The sequence below is a fragment of the Lissotriton vulgaris genome, chromosome 6 (assembly GCF_964263255.1).
Source record: "Lissotriton vulgaris chromosome 6, aLisVul1.2, whole genome shotgun sequence".
Lineage (NCBI taxonomy): Eukaryota > Metazoa > Chordata > Amphibia > Caudata > Salamandridae > Lissotriton > Lissotriton vulgaris.
Window position 1 is genome coordinate 1,450,934,282 of NC_141694.1, and position 18,991 is coordinate 1,450,953,272.

Genomic DNA, 18,991 nt, shown 5'->3' on the forward strand with positions numbered 1-18,991 from the left:
CCCTCTACCTTGAGCCAGATGAAAATATATACAACCAAGTCCTCTACAGGGTTTGAACTTGCATATTGCACTGCCTCATTGCCTTGTGATAAAACTGAGATTTTCCTAGTTTCAGTGAGTGCAAAATCTAACATTTAATAAAGACAATGAGGCATGTATAAAATTCCTCCCACCCTTCTTGGAGGTGTATCTCATGTCTTTGGTTATTGTTAACATTTCCTTCCCTTGTGTTTTGAAGAAAGCCATAGTTAACGTAATATTGTTGATTGTTCTTAATGCTATGTACTGATATGTTGTATATGTCACCTACTTTGTCTTATGTGTATTCATTTAGCATATTCCTCAGAATTTCTACTGCGCCACAAGCATCATTGTGCTTCTTATGTTGTTTCCAATGTTTCCCTTTGTGGAGTTTGCTGTTTGAACCAAGCCTATTCTTCTTCTCTATTTAAGACTTGGGTGGGAGTGTGTGGCATAACGGTTAGAGTGTTTGATCTCAAATCTGGGGAACTGATTCGAGTCTCTCCAACGATGCTCAACATCCTGTGATTATGGGAAAATCACTTAATCTCCCTGTGCCTAACAAAAATGAATGTGTCCTTGTGTAACGCAACTGGTGCTCATGTAAATCGCTCTGATACCTGATATGTCGGGTCAAGTTAGCACTATATAAAACACCGGAAAAAAAGACTTCCTTGCTCCTTTATGCTTCTCCCCAATTTGACAATAAAATAGGGTGTTTGCTGCTGGGTCTACTGTTTATACTGCCAGTGACATCACATTACCTTTGTTTGTCATCTCACATTGCTGCTGCCAGGATCAGTTTAAAGAGATATTGCATATTGTAATGCCTTTTTGTCTTGTGATTAAATGGTAGGCCTTGTGAAATGGCATATTGAGATCCATTTCAACTGCCCACATCTCTGTAGCCTCTTTTGGCAAATTATGCTCCAAACCTCACTATTTTACAAGTGTTTTTTAAAGTTTTCTTTTGGGGAGGGTTGACACCTAATGCTTCTGGGGAAAGTGTGCAAGACTACCAAGCAATGAAAGTACTGGGTATTTTATTAGTACCCCTTCAGTGCCCTTAGATTTTAGCTAATGTGCCCAGTTTCCCTGTTTTATTTTTACAATTTGAATGATTGGGAAAATCCACCAACCACCAAAACCTGCTGGAGCAGCGGTTCTCAACCTTTTGACTTCAGTGGATTCCCACTGAATCATTACTGGAGTCCAGGGACCCCCCACTGAGTGATTATTGTATGCTGGGGACCTCCAGCCCAAGCATACATGATTTGAACCTCAAAACAATACACAAAAATACAAAAACTGGTCTGCATCATACAAATGCTCAAATATTGACATGTTTTGTTTAATTCACAATCATATATAGACATTTTTCACATTTTCAATTTCGATGCTTTATTTGTATGTACTTTATTAATTTTTCTTTTTTTTTGTAAAATTTTTATTTTGCATAGTACAAAGGAACAGTAAACATAATATACCACAGCGGGCGCACAGATGGTCCCACACAGTGGGAAAAACAGTAGATCAGGACGAGGCAGTAATACAGTGCAAGAAAAAGAAGCAAACTCTAGGCTCAACAGTCGCAGGGTAGAGGCAGACTTATACGTAGCTCCATAGCTGGAAGTCTCTGCTGAGCAAGCTGGGAATAGGCCAAGAGTCACAAAAAAGGGCCTCGTCCATGAAGCATAGGCGCCCCTACTGCAGACCAAAGGGAACACAAACATAACTTCCCACGTCCCACCCTCTCCCCCCCGTGACGGTGCCACACTCATTCCCCAATCATCCGTCATACATACTTAAAGCTGAAAAAGGTGTAAGGTCCTCAATGATGCTGGGGGTACTGCCGAGGGCAAACCAGTAGAAAGAAAGGACACCAAGGGACCCCATAGGTGTTTAAAGTTTTTGTAGTTGCCGAGGAAGATGTCCGCCATTCTCTCAAGACTCAGGAGCCTCCACAGTCTCGCGTGCCAGAGTGAAATCGCCGGTGCCTCCTTCCGCTTCCAAGCTGCAGCCAGCGTGAGCTTGGCAGCGCCTAAACAAAGCCATAGAATCTTCTTGTCCGCGCGTGTCTGGTGCTCAAGGCCGGGGTCCCTCAGGCCCAGGAGGATGAATGCCAAAGAGTTGTCAATAGGATACCGCAAAATATCTTTAATATGTGAGAGAATCTCATCCCAGAAGGGTTTGATGATTGGGCAGTCCCACCAAATGTGGCGGAAATCCCCCAGAAGGCCACAGCCCCTCCAACACTTATCCGAGACAGCCGGGTAGATACGATGAAGCCGGGTCGGGACCATATACCACTGTGTGAGAGTTTTTAAGTGCGCCTCCCTCAGGAGGATCGAATGATTAAATTGAGTCAGATCCCTCCATAGTGCCGACCATTCACCATCTGTGATGTCCCTCCCCACCATCTCCTCCCATTGCTCCATGTAACGCGGTCTAGGAGAAAGGGCGGATTGAAGCAGCAGTTGGTATAGGAAGGAGATGGCTCCCTTCATAGTGGATGTTTTTAGCAGGAAGGCCTCAAATTTGGAGGGAGGCCTCGTGGCTGCCTCCCGCACTCCCGGCGACGTGGCCCAATGAAGCAGTTGTAAATGCCTGTATTTATCAGTTTGCGGCACCTGATAGTCCCGCATGCAATTCTCGAAGGTCAAGGGGTCAGAGCCGTGAAACAGATGGAGCAGCGCACCGCATCCTCCCTCCCTCCAAGCATCAAAGGGGCCCTCGGTGAGAGCCGGCGTGAATGCCGGGTTAAAATGCAATGGGGTGAACGGAGATGGAATGTTCGTCCACCGCTCATCACCTACCAAAGTGTCCCACACTTTCAATGTAGTCCCCGTGGGTGTACTGATGTACGCATTCACCGGGCGGTCTCGCTTCGGCTTCCAGGCCAGATCCCAAATGGAGCAACCAGCCACGCTTCGGTCCATATGCAGCCAGTGTTTCTCGGAGAGTTGTTGCGACCATTCCACCATGACTCTGAGTTGGGCAGCCTTATAATAGAGGTGTAGATCCGGGAGGCCGACCCCCCCATCAGACCGTAGCCGTCGTAGGAGTGCAAACGAGAGACGTGCCCAACCACCCTGCCAGACAAAGTTCAGGATCAACGTTTTGAGCTGGCCAAAGAAGGAAGTACCCAGTGGAATCGGTAGGGCCTGAAATAGATACAAGTATTTGGGGAGAAGGACCATCTTAATGGCATGCACCCTACCGAGCCAGGACAGGAATTTCGGCTTCCACTTCTCCAATTCGGCCCGCGTCTTAGCCAGCAGGGGTGGAAAGTTGGCCGCGAACAACCCACCCACCGTGGGGGTCAGGTGGACTCCTAGATAAAGAATCGATCCCGAAGCCCAAGCCAGTGGAGTTGAGGCCCTCGCCTGAGCGACTTCGGCCTGTGATAAGGTTAAGTTCAGAACATAAGACTTGCCATAATTAACCTTGAAGCCAGCCACCCTTTCATATTCTAGCAGAATATCCCGAACGCATGGAAGAGAGCTAGCGGGATCAGCCACCGAAAGCAGGACGTCGTCCGCAAAGAGAGAGATTTTGTGTTGCTCCCCTGTGAACGGTATACCCTTCACCCCTTCATGTTCCCTCACTGCCATTGCCAAGGGCTCAATGCTGAGCGCGAATAGCAAGGGGGAGAGGGGGCACCCTTGTCTGGTGCCTCGCGAGTGTTGAAAAAAGGCCGACAGGTGGCCGTTCACCGCCACTCTCGAACGCGGGCTACAGAAGTTCGCCTTCACCATGGTGATGAACCTATCAGAGAAACCAAATGCTTGCAATGTGTGGAATAGAAAGCCCCAGTCCACACGGTCGAAGGCCTTCTCCGCATCTAGGCCCACCAGCACAGCTGGAATGCGGAACCTATCTGCCTTCTCAATAAGGTGAACCACCCTACGGGTATTGGCGTGCGTCTGGCGGCCTTTGATAAAGCCGGACTGGTCCGGGTGTACAATCGCCGGAAGTAGGTCCGGGAGACGGCTTGCCAGAATCGCCGAATACAGCTTCGCATCAATATTAAGTAAGGCTATGGGACGGAACGAAGCACATTGCTCCGGATCCTTCCCCGGTTTCGGCAGGACCGTTATCACCGCCTCCACCAGGGTCCCTGCGTTCGCACCGGATGTAGCCATATCATTAAAGAGGGCAACCAAAAAGTCGCACACCTCAGTCGCATAGGTCTTGTAAAAGACCGCAGTGTACCCGTCCGGGCCGGGGGCTTTATGTAATTTTAGATCTTTGATGGCGGAGAGAACTTCCTCCCTTGAGATCGGCTCTTCCAACAGGTCGTTCCACGCACTAGAGACCTGCGGGAGCGGCAAGCGCTGCAGGAACGCCCGCTGTGACGCAGCATCCAGCGCGTCGCCCGTGTACAAATCGGCGTAGAAGCGGCCAAAGATGTCCGCCTTCGCCCCATCGCGATGGTGGAGCACTCCCGTGGAATCCCTGATCCCCCCCTATGTATTCTCGTTCCCTTTTGTCCCGTAACTGTCGGGCCAAGTGTCTGCCAATCTTATTGCCACTAGAGTATGAGTGCCGCCCTAGTCGAAGAAGAGTAAGCTCGGCTCTGTTGGCATAGTGTGCCTTCAGCTTACCCCTAACCGCCGTCAACGGGCGGAGGGTCACTCTCGAGGGGTTAAGTTTGTGAGCCCTCTCAAGCTCGAGCACCTCAGCTTCCAGTGCTTCACATTCCTTCCTACGCAGGGTGTTTAGCTGCGAATTGAGGCCCAGGCACGTCCCTCTTATCGTCGCCTTAAAGGCGTCCCACGTATTCGTCAAAGAAGTATCCGACGGGGGGTTGAGATCGAAAAATTCACGGATGGCCAGACGCAAGGCTTGGTTGGAAACCTCGTCCCTAACCACCGACGCCGGAAAGTACCACTTTCGATTCGCGGTGTCAGGCGGTGACCAGCGGAGAGTAAGCACCAACAGACTGTGGTCCGACACCGAGATCGGAAGAATAGCGGCATCCAGAATGTTCCCCCTGAGGGACTGACTAAGGAAGATGTGGTCCAAGCGAGAATAGGAGTGATGCACGTGTGAGAAGAATGTGTAGTCTTTCGTGGTAGGGTGAAAAAATCACCAACCATCTACTAGACCCAACTCCCCCACCCCTTGCTGTGTGGAATCAGAAAAGACCCCTGTATCCGCTCTGCGCCCCCCCGAGCTATCCAAACCCCTGTCCCACACCAAATTGAAATCCCCCAGCAGGAACAAGAGCCCCTCCGCAAAGTCCCCCACCTTTACCAACAGATCCTGCAGATACTTGTTCTGGCCCGCATTGGGCAAATACACCACTACAAACGTGCACAATCGACCCTGTACGTGCCCTTTAACCATCAGCCAACGGCCTTCCCTGTCGTGGCGAACCTCCACTGGTTGAAAGTGCAACGCCGCCCTGAAGAGGAGTGCCACCCCCCTGTGTTTCGTGACAGCAGAGGACCTGTAAATAATGGGGTACGCCCTATGGCGGAGCCTCAACTCATCCTTCCGTGCCAAGTGTGTTTCTTGCAATCCAACTACATCAAGGTGGTGGTCCGTTACATACTTCAGAACCCTCTGCCGCTTCTGTGGTGAATTCATGCCCTTAACATTCCACGTTCCTATGCTAAGCGGCATAGCAAATATAAACCCCAGAAACTGCTCTCAGCATGCCAAGCGCCCCCAACCCCGCATCCAGCCCAGCCCACAAGCAACCGATGACCAGTAGCCTCCAGAACAACCGCAGCAAGACATCTCCAACAGTGAAGTACACACTCAGCAGCAGACACGCAACACACATCCCCTTTGGCCCACCGTCACGGGTCCCCCCCCAACATCCCGAACCCCACAACTCCCAACCCCGCCCAAAAAGATATGCAATCAAAAAACGGGGCAAAAACAAAAACAAAAGTGCAGAAACAATACTCATCATGTCCAGAAGGCCGAAGTCCGTAGGAAGCCTCCCGTACAAGAAACAGGCCGGGGGGACTAACACACTATCCCCCAAGGCCATAGTCGAGGGTGTCTCCTCCAAGAGTACTTTCATACCCCTCAACCAGAAGGCCCGGGCCCCTCCGGCGCCGATCCACCGACTCCATGAGGTCACGCCGCTCCAGAGCTGTGCTGCGTGTCGGCCAACGTGACCGACGCCACTGATGCAACTGCTTCACCCCGTTCCCGCAGGCTGGCAGAGAGATCCGGCCGCTGTCGGGTAGGCGAATCGCCAACCCTTTGCCAGGAAGACGAACGGCGGCGCCTCCGGGACGGAGAAGCCGTCGCGGCCTGCGAAGGCGGCACATCCTCCAGGCCTAGAAGCTCTTTTGCGGCTTGAAGCGTGCGGATTTGAGCAAGACGATTCTGCCACCTGAAAATGATCCTAAAAGGGTGCCCCCAAGAGTAGGCGATGCCTCTCTCCCTCAGGAATGCAGTCACCGGGCGAAACTCCCGCCGCTTTTGCAAAGTAGAGGCCGCCAGGTCCTGGTATAGCTGAGGTCGATGATCCCGGACCTGCAGCGATGTGAGGGTTCTGGCCTTGCGTAGGATCCGTTCCGTAAGCTGGAAATCGTGGACGCACACTAGGATGTCGGGGGGGAGGGCCCCCCCCGCGCCGGGGCAGACCAACCCTGTGCACTCTGTCCATCTGGATCTCCTTCGTGTCTTCTTCATCCAATATGTGAAGGAACAGGTCTTGAACATATCCCCGCAGGTCCCCAGCCTCACCGTCCCATGGCACCGCCCGTATTCGGATGTTGTTTCTACGGGAGCGGTTTTCCAGGTCCTCCGTGTGCAACTGCAGATCTAGGTTTTGCTCAGTGAGGCGAATGATGTCCTGCTGTAGCAGGTGGACGTCGGTGGCCACACTCAGATCTCGATCTTCCAAGGTTGCCACCCTCTCGCCTAGGCCATCCACGTCTCTCCGCACCTCCCGCAAGTCGGAGGCCAGCTGCGCTCTAAGTTCGGAGATGTCCTCCTTAATGGAGGCAAAGAGTTCGGTCATGAAGGCTTTCGTCGCCGGAGCCTCATCATCCGACTGCTTCGCCGACCCACTGGCTCCAGGGGAAGCCGGCTGCTGGGAAGATTTTGGGGCATTATCCTTCCCCTGGCCCCGTTTGCGTTGCACAGTAGACATGGCGGCTCACAGTGCTCCGGCCCAGCGCCACGTGGCCAGGTATAATGGCGGGCCGCGCCGTTCAGGTCAAACGCACCCCAGTTCTCGCTCCGTAGTCTCCAGCTGCACCCAGCCCCACGTGTACAGCAGTATGATCCGTGGGCCCCACCGGAGTTCAGGCAGGACAAAGTCCAGGTGCTGACGCCTGCCCCCAAGCACCCTCCGGGCTTCCGTGCGGTGCAAGCTGCGCCGTGGTCCGTTGGGCCAACACTGTTCCCCTACTCCATGCCAGGGCAGGGAGAGCCCCGCCGCTCAATTATTATTATTAATATTCCGAGTTTTGTATAGCGCCTGGTTACCAATAGGCATCCCCGCTCTTATCAGAACATAACACAGCTACAAGAATGCAAGGATTAAACAGAGAACAAAAAAGTTTTTAAAAGTTTACGAAACCTGAAGAGACTGGCTTCGGAGCGCAGTTGTAGGGGCAGTGAGTTCCACAAGGAGGCCACATTTATTGAAAACCTTCTGCCCCCAGTTCTTGCCTTTTTCACCCTGCCAACCTGAAGGAGATGTTGGTGGTCAGAGCGGAGGGAACGAGAGGCCTTATAGGGCTGGACCATCTCCTCAAGAATAGGTGGACCCACCCCGTGCAGGACTTTGTGGGCGATGCAGAGTGACTTGAATTTCACCCGGTCCTTCACAGGGAGCCAGTGCAGTGCCCTCAACGCCGGGCGGGCAGATTGCCGCCTAGGGAGACCCGTCAAAAGCCTGGCAGCCGCGTTCTGCACTTGCTGCAGTCTGTTCAGGGTAGATTCGGGTGCGCCCAGGAAAAGCGCATTGCTGAAATCCAGCCGCGAGATGATAAGTCCCTGGATGAGAAGCCTTCGAGTGGCCACTGGGAGCAGGGGCAGAATCTTCTGGGCTGAACGGAGCAGGCCAAAGCACACGCCAGCAGTCTTTTGGCATGGGTTTTAAATGATAGGTCCTGCTCCAGCCATACCCCCAAGCTCTTGATCTCCTGCTTGGGGGGGGGGGGCATCGGTCCCAAACAGTCTGGCCAGCTGCTGGGGGGCAAAGATGGAGAGAAGTTCCCCAGCAGCATCAGTTCCGTTTTGGAGCCATTTAACTTAAGGGCTGAGCTGCACATCCACGTGTAGATCTTTTCAAGACACGTGTGCAGCCGGTCGGGATGGTACGCTGACTGGGAGAGGCCTACCACCAGCTGGGTATCGTCAGCGTAACTGATGATTTTGATACCCAGCGGCCGTACCACATTCTCCAGGGGGGCCATGTAAACGTTGAATAGGGTAGGGCTCAATGAAGAGCCCTGTGGCACACCACACTGGAGAGGGGTAGAAGATGATTTTTCCTGGCCTTCCCACACCTCAAATGTACGACCTTCCAGGAAGGAGGCGAACCATTTGAGGGCCAAACCCGTGACCCCCACCCCTGACAGCCGTTGGAGAAGCACCTGATGGTCCACGGTGTCAAAAGCAGCGCTGAGGTCCAGGAGGATCACTGCCACTGATCCCCCCGAATCCAGCATGCTCCTCGCATTCTCCACGACCGCCAGCAGGGCGGTGTCGGTCCCCTGACCGGGCCGAAAACCCGTTTGGGAGTCGCCCAGGAGGGAATTGGCTTCCAACACCTTCGGAGTGCAGGTGTCTCGGTAACACCCCGGGGGCCAGTGGAGTCGAAACTATATCTGCCGCCAGTTCTATTGTTCGTCGGATCACAGCGACCCTCCACCTTCCACCAGCTCCGACCTCTTCAGACGAGCTTCAGGGCCCCGCCCACTACATGTGCCGGGCGCCGATGTCAGGAGAGCCCGGGGTCTCGCAGGCCGCGGAGTGCGCTCGATCTCAGGAGCAATCTCGGGGCTACACCGCTCCAGCGATCATACCAGTGCCGACCGCTCTGTCAGACGGACTTCCCCACCGCTTTTGAGGTGGGTGCGCTCCCCCAGATTCGTGCTATCAGAAGCTTTATCGGATCAGCGCCGGAGCGGCACGAAAAGGCGTCCTACTCCGCCGCCATCTTGGCCACGCCCCGTACTTTATTAATTTTAACTATATTTAAATTTGTAAAACTGTCACGGACCCCCTGAGTAGGCCTTGCCGCTCTCTAGGGGACCTCAGACTACAGGTTAAGAACCACTGACATAGAAGAAGGCTGGGTCGCTCTCTTCCCATGCTTGCTTTATGCTTTTCAAGGCATTTACCTAGATAGTATACTTTTCAAAGCTCGGCGATGATTGCCTTTTTAAAATGAGACCATTGCTAGTATAATTCTGTCAAACACTAGAAAGCTTTAGCAAGCAAACTGTAGGCATACACGTAGGCTGTGCACAGTAGGGACTGCAGGGAGTATTAATATGGAAGAATTTGGAATTAACACAAATACCACAGATACATGACAAAAAGGGGATTATGGATCTGTTAATACTTGAATGAAAGATTCTGTGACCAGTGGTTCTTGAATTTCAACAATTATTCTGATTTCGAAGTAAATTATTTCAATGAAAGCAAGTTTACATGTTCAGTATTGTTACTGCTTAAAGTTCAGTGAGTTACATACATTTGTGTTTTCCCATAATTACCTCCATTTTGTATTTTAAATGAGCTTTTATGCCCTTTCTGAACCACGCCTAAGTTGTAAATTATATTTAAAACTGATAAATTGCAAAACTAATATATGTAAATGTATGTATGGTAAATGAGTGTGTCAGAACACATTATAAGAAGAACCTTAGATACACATGAAAAGCATCGAAGAGGCTAACATAGTGCTTCGCAAAACAAAAGAAAGCGCAAATGATACACAGCTAGTGCACGCTAAAGAGCACGGAGAACGCACACTTAAAAAAATAGTTTACTAAAGTCTGAATTGATAGAAGAAGTAAAGACAATAGAACTTTCCACAGAAAATCAACGTCTAATCTTTGGAGTAACTGAAATGAGACAACAATCTAGATTTGTCTCTTTTTTGTTGGTAAAAGTTACTTTCAAAATAAATAAGACACAAAATCCATTTCTTTACAGAAAAAAGTATGGATTATGCAAGTCGATGACTAAAGTAAATTAATGCAAAGTAATACCTGTCCACCCGTAGGTGTGTAATCTCTTGAGATACTTCTTGAATGTCTATTGTTTGGTCTAGCATGCAATTAATCAAGCGACTTAAAAAGAACTTTGAATGCAGGGTGTGATCTAATAAGAATTGTCAAACTGGAGGGCCGCACCTCAGTACATCTTTACACAAACAGTTCATCACTTTCACAGAGAAACAACATATGTATTTCCTTGCTATCAAAGTTATTTTGAACTATTATGTAAGCCTGTGTCTGGTCTTCGTTTTGTGACCCAACATCTACATATTCAACAGGAAATTGCACCAGAGAAGAACAAGGAATGCAGACACATATTTATCATAGCTTTGTGTTGCCCTTGCACCACGCAAGGGGGAGAAAGGGTGACACAACTCTAAAATTATGTGGCCCTGCATGGCTTGATAGATTTGAAGTAACACAAGTCAGAGCAAATGGCTGCATTGCGTAATTCTGCCTCACGGAGGCGTTCCATGGGTGGTGCCTGGGAGTTCCCATGCATCTAACCATGGATTTTGGCACATTCCCAGATTTACTATTAGTGGTAGACCTCAGAATGCAGCCAGGCCGGACTGGCTGTTGCGGGCACCTTGCAATCCCCTGGTGCGTCGCAAGGGTGGGGGCCGGTGTTGGGCCCCCGGGAGCCGTTTTTGTTACAGGGCCGTTTTTACAGCGTTGCTGCAAAAAGGGCCCTGTAACAAAATCGTACAAAAACCGGCCCTGGCAAAGAGCGCGGTCGCACCCCCAAACCCCCCCAGCGGGTGGGGGGGGGGGGCGGCCGAGCACTTTGCCAGGGCCGGTTTTGGTTCCCAGTCCGGCCACAATGGTACGCCTCCCAGGGGTGGCGTAATGAGAAGGAGTATCTTTATTTCTCCTCATTACTTCCTCTTTATATGTGCATTTTGCAGCACACATAGAAAATTGAAAATGCCTCTCAGGATTGTTTTGTGCAGGAAGGTGTCCCTTCCTGCACAAAACAATCCAGTTTACAGGATTGCAAGGGTGCCTGCGTTGGTGTAGGCAGCCAAAAGTGGGCCAGTACAAACAAAGGACAGGAGTGCGCCGTATGATGTTAAATGCGTGCATTCCTGCCCTTTCCCGCAGTGCAGCAAGGTGCCTTGCTGGGTTGAGTTGTGTGAAAGCATGATAAATATACCCTGCAAAGAGCAAATGCATTTCAGAAGAACAGGGGGTAATGCAACACAATGTGTTTTGTTTTACTTGCCTCCACCAAGTACATACCTGGAGATCCCGCTGAATCCACGCCCGTAGACATATGAATGCTAATCTTTCCTACATCCCTATCGGCATATGCATCTTGTAAACCCGCCACCATACTGGTACTACTACTCCAATACTATACCTGTTGTGACTATCGTTATCACTGGAAATACTGCTTCTGATCCTCATATTTCTTGTATAATTGGTGGTGATAGTAGTACAAGCTAGCACTGCTACTATTTGTCCTACTATTACATTTAGCATGACTAACCTAGTAGTTACTAACATTTAGGTATTGCAACTGCCATACTCTTATTATTACCACTACCACTAACACCAGTGGCTTCCCTTAATGCAACTAGTACTACCAAGCTGCTATATCTACTGCCAAAAGGCCATTACTACCAACAATATTACAGATACCACTCCATTTGACTGCTATCAATAGTATTGGTGCCACTATGAGTGATCCTCTTCCTAGTAGCAGCTCTTTATCAGTTCTACTTCTGCAAATAATATTTTCGACAACTTATATTACTACTGTCACTACTAGTGCTACATTTATGCTGCTACTCCTAGCATTACCATTACTACCATTATTACTACTACTGCCACTACGAGTACTATTATTGCAGGCAGGAGTAAACACGAATGATGTTTGTAGTGGGGGAAGCACAATTCACAGTGTAGAGATGAAGTCAGTAGTATCATTATTGGTAATAGTAGTGTTAGGGTACTAGAAGAGTTACAGATGGTGACAATAGTTGTAGAAACAACAGTAATACTAATATTAAAATATTTTATAAAAAGTAATAAGTATAGTAATAAGAGCTCTGCCCATTACATTCACAAGTTTTCTCTCAACGTATTTTGTTCTGGGGTAGGTTCCTTTTTGTTCGTGTTCCAGGGAGATTTGTCTCGTCCTTTACTGTAGTTAGGATGCAAAATATTTTCAATTTCTCTAGCCCCAGAATCATGTCAGTATATGGCCTTTGCATCTTATCTGTATTTTGTACTCTTCCTTCTGTGCTGTGGGACTCAGGATCATGGTCATGTGTTTTTGATGTGGGTCGAAGGTGGTAGCTTCATGCATGCAGTCATTTTACACTGAAGGCCAACTGGTCCCAATTCAGCAGCTGTTTTATTCAGTCTTTCGATAAGCTTTTATGTAGAGTGTCCCTTGCATTGGAAACCAACTGACTACCTTCATGGTGAGTGGAATGATTCCATTTAGTTTTAGCTCCTACCAAATTCAATATCAAACAACATGTTTTGCACTGCTCTTTATTTTTAAAATGTTCTGAAATCTAGGATTTTGAATCATGATTTGACAGTTTTTTATGAGTTTGTATTGCTCAATTAAAAGGTTACCATCTTGCCCAACAGCAATACATCTTCGTGCAATGAAGTATATATTGTTACATTTAAAAAACCTAGCGATATAAAAACATTTAAAGGCAATAAACTATTAACGTTTCAACCGCCACTGACCTCACCACTGCTGAAATGCAGACAGGAAGCACCATGACAGCCCATTAAGTGTGCTAATGAAGGCAATTCAATTACATTTCAATTCAATATAAGCTTTATTCGGTATGTACAAACAACCATAAAAGCAATTGCAATATTAAAATACAATAATAAAAACAGTTGGTTAAAAAAGTTTTAGCAGCAAATTACATAAAACAAATCCGTGACTAGTACATACTGATTTTTTCAGCAAACAATGCTTTTTCTTACATTTATAGCTTTTAAAATAAAAGATGCAACATTAAAACAGACCTCAAGATCATTAAGGTTAGCTAGTAATTTCATTGCAGCTTTGTGCGTTCTCACATTTTTGCTTTAAAAATAGTGGTTTTCGATAATGACGACATAAATACAAGTAAAAATCACAGAAAAGCATAAAGTGAACTGTGCTTTGCTTAGACTGCCCGTCACATTAGCAGGGGTGGAATCTGGGGGCAGGATTTCATTGCAGGGAAAGCGACTAGATGGTGTACTATTCCTAGTCTGAGTCTAGTCAGTAAAAAGCGATGTGTTGGCTTTGTCACCTGAATCAAATCATTTTGAAATCCCATCTTAGACTCAATTGATAGATAGAATATAAAAGTCGATTGTTTCTCTGTCAGTCTCATACAAGTTTCTATTTTATAGTTCAGAAAGACAGTCTTACTTACCTGTTTAGTTAAGGTAGTCCAGTGCACAGGGTTCGACTGAATTGGTAGATTAAATGTAAATGTAAATGTAAATGTATTTGAGCTTGTATAGCGCACAGCTACCCGCAGTGGGTTTCCCAGCGCTTGCTTAGGGAACCCGTCCTGGTATTCCCCTGCGAGATAACCCATTTCTGGGCATCCCCAAGGTGAAAGCCAGGCATCCCGCCGCGAGGGGCCCTTGTGGAGATTAAGCAAGCATTAAACAGTTTACTGCATGTATTACTGATATATCTTAACCAAGGAATACACATTTTTTATCCAGAAGTAGACAGTTCATGATAATAGATTTGGTAAAATTAGTTTAATCTTTGGCCAAAATGGACCTCTATAACAGCAGCGGTCGCAAAGAAACCAAGTCTGCTAGGTACTGTAATTCTACTTCCAGGTGTATTATTTCAGTGGACACTGAGGAAGGTAAACTTAAAAGATGCTTTAAAAAAAATGTATCTTTACGCTGCAATAACTGACTACAATGGTAGCCCCACACCCCAGCACCATATAAGGCAATGGCAACGGATCTGGCCTTGTAAATTGCTAGCAAATCCTTATTTGGGAGGTTACCTAATTTTGTTGCAAATCTAAAAACCCCATGTGCACTCCTGTTCATCATAGATCGGACATGGGTTATTTCATGTAACAAGTTTCCGCTACCTGAAAAAGTTACTCCCAGATAACAAAAAGTGTTAACAGTATCTATTGGGGTATTATCAATAAAGAAAGTTTTGCATTTCTTTAATTTAGGCCCGCATACCATGGTAAATGTCTTTGTTTTATTAATTATCAGTTTACTTACGTTGATAAATTCCCTAAAACTGTCAATTAATCCCTGTAAGCATACCGGGGTCCTAGATAGCAATACAGTATTGTCTGCATATAGCAGCACTGGGGTCAGGCTACCAGAGATGTGTGGGGCATCGGCTTGTACCAGCTGCAGAACCTTGTCCACCTCATTAATAAAGAATGAGAACAGGAGTGCGGCGTGGACACAGCCCTGATTGTAGTGTAGTTCCTATTTCCCTTATAGGCTCTGCGCATTGGTATAATATACACTATAGTTTTAGCATAGGACTGAGGTCAGTATGCCCCTGTCGAGTATATTAAACTTAATTACTTTGTGTGCCAGCTAACTCAGAGGTCATTAGAAACTTCTCTAATACACAAGAACGGATTCGTTTCTGACAACCGCATAAACATGGCAACTTTTGTTTCCCTTTAGAATTGGAACCGTTCTCAGAATCTTGGAAACAATAGATAACAGTTTCACTCAGTCAATCGTGCATGCTTAGTTTCTGCAGAGTTACACAGAAAGAATAGACGGGTGTTTCAATAAAAGGATTTATTGAACAGTCATTTCTCATGCAAGAGATATGAGCTGTTACAATCGCAAGACAGAATGCAAGATATAAAATGTACAGCGTGAGCAGTAAGAAGAAATAATACTGCAATAGCAGGGTCTATTACCTATGAAGTATATTCATATCAACATACATAAATAACACAGGCAAAAAATGTGAATACTCGTCTGGTGCTTCTAAATAGTTCTACCCCAGTTACCTAACCTAAGTGTAGTATGAGGTAAGAAGTAGGTACTGTTTTCTATAGTATGGTAAGCTATAGTTTGTATGCCAAGAGTCCCTCTATGTTCTAGTCTGCTCTATACCTTAGAATGAGAGAGGTGGGAATCTCTTTCCGGATCTCAATCCCTAACACCCTGTGAAGGGAGTCAGGACACTGGAAACTGGATTCTCTGCAAGCAAGATGACAGCGTCAGGTCAGAGCGTCAGGCGGGGACTCGAATTCCTTCAGAACTTGCTGTGGCGAACCGTGCAAGCATGTAACCGCAACCGTGGTTTGTCATGGTAAGTGAAGGTATATTTATATCTGGAAGGTACTTAAGAATGCTAGCATTGACGTAAAGTCAGGCAGAGAAAGACGCCATGCATAAACCCCTAGGGTATAGCGGATCATGCATAATAAATGAGTTCTTGGAGAAATCAATAATCCAAGCAGGGAAAGTCCCAATGGCTTAAGGGTCTAGTTTCTAAGAACTCGTTGTGACGTGGGATGGACGGATGTAGGTGACCATGCCTGTATTTGGATAGCATGGCTGATGCCTAAATAAGGACTGGGATTCCATGCCTAAATAAGGGTAATGTGAGTTGTGCCTATATAAGGACATGATTCAGGAAACCTATGTACGGGTATCTAAATCGGAAGACAACACCCACTCCAATTTCGAATGATCAACATTACTAAATGCTAAACATGCTAAAATAGAGTATCACATGAATTGCTAAAAATATGTCTAAAACATATTTTAAAAATGCATAAAAACTGTTGCTATGCATGAAATGCAATGGTGCTGTGCATACCAAATCAATGTTCCATTCTAAGCATATGTTTACAGTGAATGCTAACTGAATGAACATAAATATATATAAACATGATGAAATGGTTCGTAATTACAGAGGAAAAAGGTTTGAAACCATTTCATGTCAGGTTACATAAATGAAATTGTTTGAGAAGATGACAATTTGTCTCTGGAAGTGTTCAAAGAATTCTGTTATCTATGAATAGTTCTACTGTAAGCAGATTACTTTGCCCAAAAAAGAAAAATACATATTTGGAGAAAAAAAATTAATCATAGGAAAAAGTTCCAAGGGTTGTCTTTTGTTTTAAACAAATGTAGGCCAAATTCAGAGTCGTCCCAGTACACTGCGTGCTGAATCAAAAGTCAGTGTATGGGGATGGAGAAAACATGAAATCCTCTATTCCTGTAGACAAAAAATCGTCTACCATTGTTGGTGAAAGTTGGAATTCCTCGTTTAGAAGATTAACCGCACATAGATTTGAAGCATCGCCTTCAGCATTGGAAGCATTAGCAATGTTTGTTTCTGATGTTACCTGCGTGCCCGTTGTTTCCTCTCGTACCTCAGCAGGAGCAATTTGCGTCTGTGAGATCTTAATGAATGTCATCAGGATTGGTAGCCTCTGGGACAACACAGAGCATGGGCCGTTATCGGGTCCAGAAGAGTATCGATATCCGTTGCCATGACTGATGGGAATGTTAGACAGATGTCTAGCATGCATTCTTCACCGCAAAGCAGGCAGCGTAGAACAGGTAAGATGCAATCTTGCCAGATTGGTCTGAATGACAGAAACCATGTGGTATTTAATTCTCGTAGACGAGGTAAGCCCAAAAGTTGTACTATTCGCCCATGACACTTCCTTTCCAGGACAGCTTTGTCCACTGTGCTGGGAGTGACGCCAGTGGATTGGCTTGCCATAGCATAGCAGTAGGAATAAAAGCAGATTTCCTGCAACGAGTACTAGAATTGGCGGCAGACCACCAAACACTGAGTGCACGAGGTTTGGAATGATTCTGAGGACTGCTTAAAAAAGTGTTAACAGTCCTGAACTTACGTTCTTAAATACATGCACAATACTGCTTGTAACAGACATGTTTAAGATACCTCCCAACATTACTGTGAAATGTATAGGGCAGTTTGTACTTAACAGAGCCTGTATCTCAGCCGAAGTCCTTGCAATTTGTAGATCATAGGTTTTTTTGGCCGAGGTCAAAGGCATGGGGTATCAATTTGTATAGAAGAGATGTTCAGTTAAGTCCATAAAGGTGACTCCCTGACTGTGTCTATTCTGGGGAACAAAACTTGCTTACAACAAGTGACCCTGGAAGTAACCGATACAAGATACGGAATGCCTGGCAACATGCCACAGCAGCTGTGATCATTCAACATAATGTAACTTTCATTTGAAAGTTGAAATTGGATTAATCACTGCGGCTGGTGAACCTTGTAGTTGACAGGACAAATTTGCAGTGGAACCGTTACAAGCCCCGTGTAAATTAATACCCTGACATAGGAGAGAACCGCTTAGTGCATTTTCACCGTGTGTACCGCTAAGAAACACTTCACGCCCCCCACTCCAACATCTGTGTATGTAAGGCACATCCCAGGATGTCTTGATGTATTCTTTACCCAACCTTTCATATTTGCCTGCTGGTATATTTTTTAGGCAATACTGAAAATGGAAAGTTGTAACAGGCAGAGTTATTTTGCCATGAATGATCCACTCAGTAGCTGTTTTTTCTGCTACTGTAAATTACAATTTTTCTAGTTTTTCAATTCTCAGCACTGTATACTTTGCTCCCCTCTGTGCCAGTTCAACCGGTTTATCAGTGAGATTGAATTCTGAAAACAGAGACGTTGGGTTGATAAAACGCCAAGGCACATAGCCTGCACGCAGGTTTTGTAGTGTCCAGCCTAACAACAAAATAGAACATAGTTGAGACTGGCCTTGTCGCACCATGAACAAGTCTTGTTCCATAATGTCTATGGCAGAGGATACAATGTTGCCCAATGAATATATCCTGGATGACAGAGTTGTTAACCCATTGTCGACTACAGAGAGAGATTTCTCGAAATTAATATGATCAATTTCTTGTATTCTTTCGCAGCATCTGCTTGGGTAACCTTCCATATTTCATTATAAGCAGCGTAGATACCGGCATATATGAAACGTTTATGACACGGTTTTCTTGGACCTAGCAAGAAATCCCCAAGGTCTGCCCCTTCTTTAAGTAAAGATAAGTGTTGTTTCACATCCTCTAGTGTAGCTTTCTGTAGCCAATCAAGGCATAATTTTCCTACACTGTATGTTGTTACTACCCCTGGATGCTGTCTTTGAACATAGCGTGGGTCTGGCCTATTGATAATAAAACCCTGTATTTTGTTCAGGAATCGTTCTTGACAGATGTTTGTGTCTGTGGGCCAGAGTAACTAATTTTCCCATTCAGGATCTGATCTGTTATGATGTAAAATAGTATGTATGTCGACCTCCCCCTGTGTGGTGCTATTACTTGCAGGTGCAGGTATGGACGGAGTGTTCATGTCTTTGATCTTGGCTAACCCAAGGCAAGACGTTTGTTGGACAGTGTCATTCAAAAACATTATTTGCTGTGGGATGATACAGGCTCTAAACAAAGCTTCTATCCCCTGCACTTGCCAATCTTTTGTACCCCAGACAGATTTTGTGTCAATTGTGTCTTTCCAAAAGTCAAAACCCTGTCTAGACAGTTGGGTAATAAAGGCTGCAGAATAAATCTGTTTTTTATTGGTTAACATATTTTTAATTCCTGTTTTGTTCACATTTTTTAAATAAAATGTTTCTGGATTGGATATGTTGAACTCTGAAAAATATGGAAACTTCATTGCAAACGTTTTTGAGCAACCCTTTGGCGGTATAGGACAATGTTCCTATTGATTATAAATAAATACATTTCTAGGTGTTGCAGATTTA